The following is a 12,357-nucleotide window of genomic DNA, read 5'->3' as shown; positions in this document are numbered from 1 at the left end:
CCCCTCTGCCCTGCTCACCTCCATCCTGAGGCACCTGCGAGTGCTCTGCCAGTCTTCACTGAATCCATGAAGGAGCAAATCCACCGCCCAAGACAAGTCCTCAGAGGGGGTGAAGATCAGAACTACTCCCCTTGTTAACAAAGGCCCTCAAGGGAGAAGGACGTGGAAAAGAGGTACCTGGCACCCGGCACCGCACCCGTAAGTAATTACGAAACAAATGGGTGTCTTAGATCAGAGACTGGAATAAAAGGGGCTCTTACCTGAAACGTCCCTTAACTAGAAAGACAGAGAATTGCACAGAGAGCGCTGTCACTGCCAGACAGGGGTAGGGCCGGTCAGGCCCAAGACCACCAGGGTGACCACTGGGCCCTCAGAGTCCTGCAGGTCAGACGGCACCCACCCCACTGGAGCACCTCCAGCAGGAAGAAACTGGCCTGGGCGGGCAGGGAGGAAAGAAGGGACGTGGCTGGGCCAGGAGCACGGAGGCCAAACTTAAGGTACAGAGAAGCCCTGTGGATGGATAAAAAGTGCCCCAAGACCTGAGCGGAAGGGAACATCTTTAAGGGGCAAGGTCGACCTTAAATCCCAGCGACTCGTCTTCTACACACACCAATTTTGTTCTCCCGTCTTTAGGAACAGGTGCACAGTAATGACTGATGTGGGACCCAAGTCTTCCAGGATCTGGTCGGTTCTGCACCTCCTCTCCCGGCTCCAACAGCCTCGAAGCTTAGACTCCCTGATCTCCAATTGCCTCTTAGCTTGGTTGATTGGTTGGTTGGTTTTTCAGCTGGATGAGGGACATACAATGGTAGGTCCTTAAGCAGAATGTGTGTGTGTGTGTGGTGTTGAGGATGGAACCCAGGGCCTGTGCATGTGAGGCAAGCACTCTACCAACTGAGATATACCCAGACCTTAAGCAGATTTCTGAGAAGACTGACCCATGCAGACTTTCTCACCCATGGCCAAGCACTGGGTACTGCAGAGGAGATCGGGAGACTGCACTGCTGGTGACGTAATCATGTCATTTAAGGTTCACTGAATGCACTTCCAAGTCCCTGCGTGCGTGTGTGTGTGCGCGTGCGCGTGCATCTGTGCATCCGTGTCTGTGCAGCAGAATAGAACGTGCACCTGTGGATGCATGCATGTGGTGTCACAAGCAGATGGTGTGCCTCTTACGGGGGTTTCATCAAGTTCCCAGGTATTCTGCCAGCTAGGAGAAGGAAGCCAGAGCCTGTCCTCAGCACTTCGGTGTGTGATTAGGTGTTCAAGGAGGGCCGGCATGACTCAACAGGTTCCAGAAAATGTGCCAGAACACAGACTTTCAAGATCGGCTGCCTCGCCCTGTTTCCAGCCAGGGGAGATTACATCATCCGCCAATGGTTTGCAGGAGGAGGAGGGAAGTCGTGCGCTCATTCGGGGCCGAGGGTTTTCTAGAAGGCAGGTCCTGAGAAATGCTGCTCTCCTCCAAGCAGCACCAGGTGAACATCCCAGAAAGCCCTTCTCAAAACAGAACCGTCGGGGGGTACTCGCTCTGGCCGCAATCTCTGTGGCCCTCTCCTTTGTCATCTGAGTGGGTGACATCTTCATTCAGCAGTTAGCAACCAGGGGAGGTATCGATTCCCCGCGAAGGCCCTAATGACTGGAGACCGGGACACAAACCCTAACTGGAGACTCTCTGATTCCAAGTGAAATTATAGTTTGCCCTACGAGATTGCACAATAAATCAGGGGAAAAACCAGCCAACAGAGGACTCTGGGTCACTGAAGCGATGTTGACACATTACAATAATGAGAACTTGAAACACCTCATGCCCTATTGATTTTTAAGCTGAATCATTCCTTCTGCAGAAGATTACAAGGCTGTCTTGGAATCAGGGCTCGCACGGGAGATGCTGATGAAAAATACACCCAATCCAATCAAAATGAAAAGCTTTACTTATGCTTATTTCAAATCTAATACCATTGTCCCTGGGCCATCTGATGGGCACTTAACCTACAATGGAGGGAAAAAAACCATACCACAGTTTTTTTTTCCTTTAATTAAAATTCTCCAGACCCTTTTTTTTTTTTTAACACATGGTTCTTTGCTGTGCCTATGCAGTAAAATGTACCCCAAAGAAAAGGGGCACAATGGCTCAATTAGCACATAAAAGGCAATTTCTTTATGGCTTTCTAATTCCAGGGTAGCTTGCAAGTTGCTCGCCTCACCATATCATTTTGAAGAATGGAAAATCACGTCTTAAGAACCAACTTATTTCCTCGTCAATAGGAGAGGATGCTTCCCGGAGCACCCAGCCTGGCCGATCCTTCCTTTTTCCCTGAAAAGTGCTTCCATGGAGCTGAATAAACACAGTGGTGGGAGGCCAACTGGTGACATAAGTTAATTACTAACCTGTCACACAGTCAAGGAATGGTAATAATTTATTTTCACTGTGGCATTAGCCATAAGTTGCTTTCTCGCCAGTGGGGGTGGAGGGGGTGGGCGTCCATCCTCGCCGCACACCCTACATCGGGCTGTGTCAATGTTTCCAACGGGGGATCAGATACCAGCGGCGACCGACACTGCTCTTCCTGTGCATGTTGATCTGACCGCAAGTGAGGACAGGATTACCCACGGATCTTGGCTTGGGGAGAGGGAACTAGGGGGCAGGACCAAGTCTTCCCTCAATGGGGACTCTGAACTTACCACTCAATTATTTACACATAATTATTACTTAGTCTCACCAGGACTGGATACGTTGTACACATTCTGGCACAACGGGTATGGTCCCAGATTCTCACGAGCCCTGGTGGAGGACCTAATGGGGGCAGGTGCTGTGCCGGCAACTCATTTCACATTGTTCACCTGTTCTCTCTGTCTTGGTGAGGTCTGCAGCCTATCATCACAATCTAATTGTGGAGATGAACACCTGCAGGCAGAACCTGTGGGTCCAAAAGGGTCTGATTACAGGTGGCTGGCTCATCCTTCCGAGCTGGATCCATAAGCAAACAGCATTTTCAAGGTAAGGTGGTTTTTGCTCAGAAATCCTGATGACTTTTACTCTATTAACTTGATCCAATGTCTTGCTCCTTCTCGACAAGGTAGGCCTGCTTAGGAATCTCATTAGTTTCCCCAACCTCAGAACAACAAGTTAACGCTGCTGTCTTTGACCTGGGTAACACTCATTCTCTGTACATCAATTCATGTATTGGCATCAATTCATATATGGCGGCAACCAAGAGATTGATCTTGGGCAATGGATCATACTGGTTGGTAGAGATTCTTCCCAACACGGGTAGGAAGAAGGGCTCTGGGGTTGCCCGTCAGCAAGTACACTGGCTCCATTGAAGGAGATATTCCGCTAATCTTCTCATCAACGTCTTGCTATCAGCCTCCCTCTGGCGTTCAGCAAGCCTCTGTTCACTTCCTTCTCAGTGGTAAAGTAGGCAAGGACTAAAGACCTTAGAAAGAAAGTCTGCAGAGAACCCCAAGCTCTTCCTGATCCTTGCTCCACGTGTCCCGGCTGGTGTCACCAGACGACCGAGGCTGGGAGGAATTCAACAAGCTCTCCTTTGCTTTCTCAGTTCTGGGACACCGAGGGCCAGCAGGCTGTTTGTCTGCCCCTTGTCAAATCCGGTGCCTTGGATATTTAGCTGTGTGATGTTGGGGAAATTACCACCTGCAAGACTGCACCCTCAACTGTAAAGTGAAGATGGTGACCCCCTGGGCACACAAGACATCTGTGAATCAGTGCTCCACAGATACGCTACCCAGCGTATTTCAGCTGTTCCGATTTTCCCTAAGAGCCCTGGTACCCGAGCATGGAGGAACTTGCTTTGATTTTCTGGGCCCAGCTCAGGAGCCCAGTAGCACAAGTACAGCTTCCGTTGACCAGGCCAAGCCAGTGAGTTCAACAGCAGCCAAAACCACTTCCCTTCCCACTGCCTCTCCACCTGGAGGCTGCGACGTGGCTGTTAAAAGGCGGGCACGGCGCAACCACTTTTACTGCTCCAAACACAAACTAGCCACTCCAGCAACAGCTATGCCTGGCACCAAACAACTTCCCAGTCCACTTGTTCCAATGAACGATGAACAGTCCACCCAAGCAGGTGAAGGAGGACGGATGAAACCAAGTTCCAAAGATTAGGTAGCACCACTCTCTCCTGCCAAAGAGACAGCCACTCGGCCAGCACTCAGGTGACCAGCTAGTCTTAACTTCACAGGCCAGAAACAAAAGCGTGTGTGCTGCGTGTAAATCCCAGTTCCTACATGCCAATACCGCGAGCCTGCGGTCCAGCCTCCCCGGCCAGTCTCTCCAAGATGCCCGGAGGAGCACGAGCCTTCCTCCTTAACATTTCATGGAATCTTCCCATAAACATACGCGTGTTCTCGTCTTCAACATTTTGTCCTGTCACTGCAACAGATGGCTTTACACTGAAGCATATGAAAATATTAAATACTTTATAAGCCCGGTGGAAATATGAAATGCCTTTGGAGGGACGAAAACCTCCGTGATCAATGTGAAAGCCGCCGCAGAGGTTCGGAGAAACAGGCGGCTTCCGCCTGGGCTGCTGAGTGGAAGTGGTCAACCATCGGCTCCAGGTCTTCAGGGAAGCCAGGGCCAGGGGAGGAGCTTGGCTGGGGGGGAAGAGACGTGGGCCATGCATGAAGCCAGAACACACCGCGGTGGAGAGGTGCCAAGTCACAACGCTCAACCAAGAGAGCGCTGTGAAGCCTGCGTCTCCGAGACCCAGATACAAGAAGCAAAGCCGATCTGCCCGAGATGGCCACAGAAGCAAAGTCGAAGGCAGAATCACGTGCTTGGGGACAACGTGGTCAGCTGGCTGATCGTGCTACACACCCAGTTCCATTTATTATGCCTTTTATATGGCTATGTTGACGGAAGGGAATCCCACCACAATGCATGTCACCACTGGAGCCTAACCAGGCCTTCATGACCACCAGAGGAGCAGGAGGAGGAGTCTTCGAGTGGCTAAGACAGAGCCACCCATGGTAAGGTAAGCACCAGGTGGCTCATCCTTCGTCCCTAAGCGGGGACAGCAGTAGCATGTAGCCTGTAAGGCTGGGGTGGGGACAGCTGAGTTAGTGCACACAACATGCTGAGAAGATGGACTGGAGTATGTTGGGTGTTGGTAAATGCCGTCTATTCTCTATCATTAGTACCAGGTTTATGTAGAGATAAGAATGGGTAAGTATGGGTAGGAATGATTTTCCTCTTAGTGGTTTGTGTGCAACTGGCTTTCACTTCCAATGGGTATGACATGTTCTTATTTTCTAAAATGTGCATGGATCAACAATTGCCAAAGCCCACTCCTCAGTGTTTATCCCAGAGATCTGAAGATCATGGTCATGAAGATAGGCAGATAGATGTTCATAGCAGCTTTGCTTGTGAGCTGCCAGAGCCAGCCCAGATGTCCTGCAAGGGGGGCATGGCAGAACGATAGTACGTATATACCAGGGAATACTATTGAGCAATAAAAAGGGACAGACTCCAGGGAACCTTGGCAAGTGAATAAGCCCATCTGAAAGGTCAGGTACTCAGCAGTTCCCAATATACAACAGAAAAGATGCCAAATGGAGGGCAGGTTAGTGATTGATGGGGGTTAGGGACAGGACTGAGCAGCAAAGAGATGGGCTTAAGTTTGGTTATAAAAGGGGGTCCCTGTGGTGCACCGTTGAGCATCTTATCTGTGGAAGTACAGACTTGAACCTGTGCATGGGATGAAGTTGAAGAGAACGGTGCACACACTCGAGGTAAACATGGGGGACTTGGAGTAAGACCAGAGCATTGGAGTGAACAGTGGCAGCTGGCTGGATATGATGTCAGGGGAGGAAGAAGGTACACACGAGATCTCACAGTCTTCCGCACATTCTACAATCATCTCCATCTACTCTCAGGTAACCACATCACCAAAGCTAAACCAAGATACAGAATGAAAGCCTGCAGTACATTCACATGACAGCCAACCTCCAGCCTGTATTTCCTGGCAGCGAGGAAGAAACTAAGAAGCACCTTGAATATATTGTTAGATGCATCACAGAACTATTTAGTAAATGACGAAGTTATGATTTCTTCCATTCAACGCTGCATAAGTTATTGGGATCATTTCTGCCTTTTGTATATTCAGCCGCACGTTGAAAGGCACCAAGCCGCGTGGAGCAGAGCAGGCAGGTTCCCGAGGCCGCCTGAACGGTGCCTGCCTCTCTCTGAAGTGTTTTATTATTCTGAGTCGGGCCAGCTGAATCTCCCAAGGTATGAAGTTCAGTTTGAGATAAAAATATTTTATCTGCCCTTACAGCAAATTGAAAGGCTATATAAAGGGTTTTGTTATTGAGTGTTTTCATAAATATATAGTAAACAGCTTTCGCAGTGGGAAATTCGGCACAAAATACAATTTTCATACACAGCCATTCCTGTGGCTTGCCCAGAAAGATGAAATGACCCAGAGATGAATAAAAAAATAATACTATACAACTTTTAGCAGCCTACAGTCCCTGACGACCGGCAGCTAGGAGGATAAGCATCATGATTTTGCAGAACTGCGATGAATGACAAGTGTCTGCGGCTCTGGAGGAATCTGCTGTCCCTCTGTGACCAAGCCATCACGTTAACACCTGGGTTCATCCTCTTTAGGAATTGCCAGCACCCAACCCCCTAGCTCTAGAGAGCACCCTGACCCCGAGCCTTAACTGGAACAGAGTCTTGAGGTGAGCCATGTTTGCATCTCTTTACTTTCTTTGAAGCCTCTCTTAAGTACATTTTCAGAGCAGTGGGGGCACCTGTCACATGGACCATCCCTGTTGGTATCTAAGCCGATCAATAACCAGCTTGGGGTGAAGAGGTGATGATGTGTGTGTCAAACAGAAGCTCTGTTATTTTCCAACAAAGCATTTTTTTTTTTAATCAAAGTAGTCCACATTTAAAGAACATAGAAAGGAATGACGGTATCAATCTTGGAAGCAAAATCTCTGTGTGTGCCTACCCCTCTCCAAATCAATACGGGGAACCTCAAAGATGACCACTGTTCTATATCCCATAACCATCGTAGGCATTATTTTTTTTTGCATTTACATAAAAACATTTGCATGCTGTGCTTGTTTTCTAATGTTTTTCTAACACAACTTTCTGAAGTTGGGGCTCTTGTTCACTTACCACCTCTTGACACGGTTGCCCAGCCACGAAAATCTACTTTATTCTGTTACTGCTTCTCAGCCTCTAATCCCTTAAGTATTTACTATGTTCTGTACACTGTATTGTCGTAAGCCAATCTGCATCTTTGCAAACTCACACAATCCCATAAATCCCAGAGGTTGAGATGCTATTTTAAGTAAAAATGTTCAACATGCCCCTTACAAAACAAGGTGCCACTCCATACTCCAAGAGTGCATATGAATCACCTTTTTAAATGTTATTTTCCAATGAGATATATAAGACTTTCCTATATACAGAAGTCATCTCACACATATACGTGTAAATACTGATGCATATATATGGATCTAAGAATATATTTTCATATAGTTGTGGGTTATGTTTATTTTCCTGAAAATTATATTCCTGTTCCTTGCCAATTTTCCTTCTGTGTCATTAGTGAGTTTCCATGTCTGTTCACCCATCCACCCAGGCAACACCCATTTGCCTATTCTGCCATGATCATAAGACAGCCAGTCCTAATACCAGGGTCATGGTCTTCCTAAGGTGAAACAACTCCCAATTCAAGACAGATTAGTTTTCCACCAAAGTTAGAACCACAGTTTCTATGGCACTGGGTTCAAAACAGGAATGAAGTCATAAGGTTTCAGATTTGATTATCAACACTTCTACTCACTAGCTCTTGGTTGCCCTGGAAAAAATTCAAGGCTTCAACTCTCCTCATGACAAATAAATGCACCAAGATCACCTACATCCCCAGCCCTGGAGTCTTCAATCCAGCAATGCATATCTCTAAATTTGCTTGGCAAATAACTCAGTGCAAAAAAATCAACACTCAGAGTAAGAACAAGAAGGGAAAATTCTATATAGTGAACAATTAGCTTGTGAATTTATAACAATAACTGATTTCTTTTTTTTTAATCAGCATGAGAATTTGCAGACTGAACCTCATATAACATCGATGCCATCTCTATATTTTTAGCTCTCTGGGAAATTTTTGCAATAGTGACTCAACAGAAATCCATTTCCTCTTGTTGGGTACACTACTTGTAACGGTTCGCAAGGTTTATCGCTAGTCATCTTTATTTCTGAAAACTGATAATATGAAGATGTGGAACTATATTAGAAACCTACTCTACTGGATATGAAATTAAAAGAGCTATTTTAAATCCAATTTCCCATTCGTACACACACACACACACACACACACACACGCATGTGATAATTCAGATTCCAGCACTGCAGACTCAAAGAAGACATCTACCGAACCGAACTGGGTCATCTTGTGTTTACTGCCATTCATTTCACCATCCAGCAACAAATTCTGGTTTCATTGTAAACCATTTCCTGAACCAACGCTTAGAAAGAATAGGTATTCCACAAAAGCCAACTCGATGAACTGTATTAAAAAAGGACATTTGACGATAATGGATCCAACATCATTCTTTTGACAGTTCTGAAATGGGACTCACTCTGCTCACTTCGTTTAAATGTGAGTTCATTGGCCCTGAAATACACAGCACAAACAGCAGTGGCGTCCATCCCTGCCTTGGACTGGACAATCTGGCATGAGCCTTGCTTCCAATCCAGACCCAAGCTGGCCAGAGTGACTCGTTCCCATATATAATTTATTTATTTATATATATATATATTTTAATCTGTGGCTTGTCTTGGGTAAAGGACACTGCATGATGGTGACTTGTGATCAAGGATCTTGGAGTGTTTTACAAGGCAATAAACAGTGGGAAGATACCCACAGACCCACACTGAAGTAATATACAAGTTTGGATGGGCAGGCTGCACGGAGACATCTGTCAGATCTGCAGTTCCCACCACCAGCTTGTGATCAACATGCAAGACTTTGCTTTGCAAGTCTAAACCCATACCTACCCTTCATAAGAAATTTTTAAAAATCCAACTGCCTCCATCCATTGATTCACTTATTCACCTCAAGTTTGCTGAGGCTCCCTGCTCTCGGGTTGGTTTTCTGCACACTCCACGTATGCGTGTGCAACTGTAGACTGGAGAGTTCTTTCTTCCTCCAAAGCAGCATAAAATGTGTCTAATCGGCACTTCTATTTAAAAAATCAACTTAAATTGTTTTTTCTTTTCATAGCACTTGCTACATGCTAAAAATTCAACATGGAATGAGACAGGCACAGCCCTCCCCAGGGCCTACAGGAAAGAAGATAAACAAACTGGAGTTTGTTAGAATGAGCTGGGAATGAATCCATGTGCCCACGTGCACCCTAACCCACCTGGCATGGATGCCCTGGGCTCTCGAGAGAATTTTAAGAGTACCAGGAAGCCAAAGTGGTCAGGTTCTTGAAGACCTCTCAGTAGATGCAGTTGCAGGATTTCTATTTTTCCAATACCACAACAAAGAAGGGAGTAAAACAGAGATGGTGCACCCCAATACTGGACCCTCTGGGCCTCAGGGCTGTCCCTTGGTGACTTCCGTTGTGGGAGCACTGTGGCAGAGAACTCACAACCCCTCTGACCTTGGTGAATTGCACAGAGAGGGATCTCTACAGAGCGAAAACCCAAGCGGTGGGTTTCATCATTCCCGTGCTTTCAAAAGTAGTTAAGTTCCTTTCTAAAAATCAACCATCCAAGAAAATGAAACTAAAAATGTCTTTTGTTTTCAAAACTAAAAAGATGTTGCCTAAACAAAATTATGATTCTGCAGGTGGAGAGACTCAAATTACTAAAGAGCAGGGCAAGGTAGCGAGGAGCACAGACCCTGGAGTCCGAATCTCTATTCTGCCACTTAGAAGCCGAGTGACCTTGGACAAATCATTCAACTTCTTTGGGCCTCCTCTGTCACACCGAGAAATAGACAATCACGATGCCAACGTCCTGAGGCTGGCTTAAGAAATGAATTTTTAAACCATTCACAACAGTGCCTTGCAAATACAAAACACTGTTCAAATAAAACAACCTACATGCCAAAATTTTAAAGGTAAGAAGAAAACGATGCTGTCTGAAGACTGAGGGTGAAGAAAAAAAGAATCATATGGAACATTCTCAGAATGAGAGTTGCATGATTCGTTTAGCAATGTTACATTTCTCTCCTCCTGAACATCAGTACCATAAAAAGGAATCTCATTTCCCAGCACTTGCTGGACATAACGTTGAGTAAATAGGAAAAACTCGGCACTTAAATTACAATGACCCACGTTGCATTTGTAAGGAAAATGTTCCAAGGAAGCAGCTGTAGCAATTCTAATGTCAAATTGTAAGGAAATATGGACTTTCTGTTTTTGCATCATGTTCCTCTTCATGGCATCCAGAGATGTTGAAACTTCAGTAACCGAAACCCTCATGCCTTGTCTAGTCTCTTAAAAAATCAAGACATGTACCCATCAGTCATACTGTCCCCCATGGTACCCAGAGCAGGATCACTCAACCTCAGCACAACTGGCATCATGGGGAATATAATTCCTTGTTGTTTTAGAGGAAGGCCTAGGGCTGGCATCCCTGGCCCCGCCCAGTAGATGCCAGGAGCAACCCCTACCCAGTCATGACAACCCAAACTTCTCCAATATGTTGCTAAATGTGCTGGGGACAAGGATGTACAACCCCCTGGCTGAGAATCCCTAGCCTAGGAAATCTGTTCAGAACCTTTTGTGTTTCTTTCCACATTCAAATCAGTAAGTTTCCAGGGTACATTGGAATCAGAAAAAGCTGGAGTCTAATCACAAAAAGTTCTGAAAACCACTTCCCCATCTCTTAATCACGCAGCAGCACTTACCTTGCAGCGGTGTTGCAAGGGCCAGAGAGGAGATGCGCCGAGGCTCCCGTCCAATGCCGGGTTCTCAGAGGCAGCCAGCAAGTGCCCAGGTAGAATCGGCACTGCAGAGCTACTGCTGTCACTGTTGATGTGGCTCACCTCCTCCTCATCATCATAATAAAAATGGAAGGCCTCTATTCATGCACTGAATAAGCACATCAGACACCAGGCATACAGCAAGCAAGCACCTGATTCCCTCACAAGTAGAGATTCCAGTTAAACAACAAAGAATCGCATCCACAGGAGTACCGCACAGGCAGACGCAGGTCAGAGAGAAAGACAAGTGCAGGCAGAGGCCTGCCTAACCCAGAGCTTCTGAGGTCTCCTTTTTGCAAAGCAAACGCTGAGCAAAAGGAACCCCTTGACTCTGCTTATAGCTGCTTTCCATATTGGATTGGAGGTGTGGAGTGCATGGTGCTGAAGATGGGCATGTAGATTCTGTGAGCGTGCATGCATGTGCGCTTTCTGTAGGATCAGGGTGATACAAACCAGGTTGGAAGACTTAACCAACTAACTCAAAACTCTGGGTAATTCAATTCAGCTGGTTTTGACCTTTAATTACTACGTAATGGAAAAGGTCCATTTAGAGAATGGTGAGCTTTGGCTAATTAGATAAGCATGTATCCAGAGTTTTAGACTTCACCTTTGTAGAAACAGAAAAATAAACAAAATAGAGAAAAAGTAATAAACATGTGCACCAATGCGTAAGATCCATGTATATACATTTAGATGTGTGTATAGATGATATAGGTGTGTCAGTACCATCTTTGGAAGCTGGAAACAACACAATTTCTTGAAAAGTGTTCTCTGGTCTTCTATCAGAACTAGCTGAATAATTATTCACCTTCAATAAATGTTTGGGAGCTAACCACTGCTCCTCTTGCTTTTCCTTTAAACTTAACTGAAATAATTTCAGGAGAACTTGCAAATCCAAAATTGCTCAGAACAGCCAATTGATCCTATTTACATTTGCGACATCAAAGTATTCAGACATCATAAGCAAATGTGAACTGGGGGCCTCCCGTCACCCCATAGGTTATGCAAGCACCTAAGCAGAAAGAACACTTTGAAATTTTTATGGAGCAGGAAAAATTGGAAGCATATTAATCTAGGCAGTGAAATTGGGCTTTTTGTCATTTTTAATTGCTTGAATTCATAACCTAGTTTTGCTGAATCAAAAACGAGTTGCTCTAGCTGACACAAGCTGTTTCGGCCTTTTGGGCACAGGCACCCACAGAAACCCCACAACTATTCACAAAGACTTTATTTATATTAATGAAAACACCCCTGTCAACTGTTTGGGACATCACAGTGACTGAATAATTTAATAGGCAATGCTTTCCAAACCAAGCGCCATCGTACATTAAATGCTGACTTTCAAAGGTATTTGTCTTAGTGCCCCGAAAGTAGAGGG

The 12,357-nt window shown here is 45.9% G+C and overlaps 1 protein-coding gene across 31 annotated transcripts in view; it reads right to left on the bottom strand.

The window, feature by feature from the left end:
- Window positions 1-12,357, bottom strand: part of Rbfox1 (RNA binding fox-1 homolog 1) — a 2,023,047-nt gene that overhangs the window by 934,801 nt on the left and 1,075,889 nt on the right. The window contains exon 1 of one of the 31 annotated variants that reach the window (XM_078024602.1): window positions 10,905-10,924. The exons of the other annotated variants lie outside the window; for them this stretch is intronic. The gene's annotated coding sequence lies outside the window, so the exon portion shown is untranslated. Of the gene's footprint in view, window positions 1-10,904; window positions 10,925-12,357 lie in introns of those variants that run through there. 31 annotated transcript variants of the gene reach the window in all.

The sequence above is a fragment of the Ictidomys tridecemlineatus genome, chromosome 10, assembly GCF_052094955.1.
Source record: "Ictidomys tridecemlineatus isolate mIctTri1 chromosome 10, mIctTri1.hap1, whole genome shotgun sequence".
Classification (NCBI taxonomy): Eukaryota; Metazoa; Chordata; class Mammalia; order Rodentia; family Sciuridae; genus Ictidomys; species Ictidomys tridecemlineatus.
Note: the sequence above shows the minus strand (reverse complement) of the source record. Positions and strands in the feature narration are given on the sequence as shown.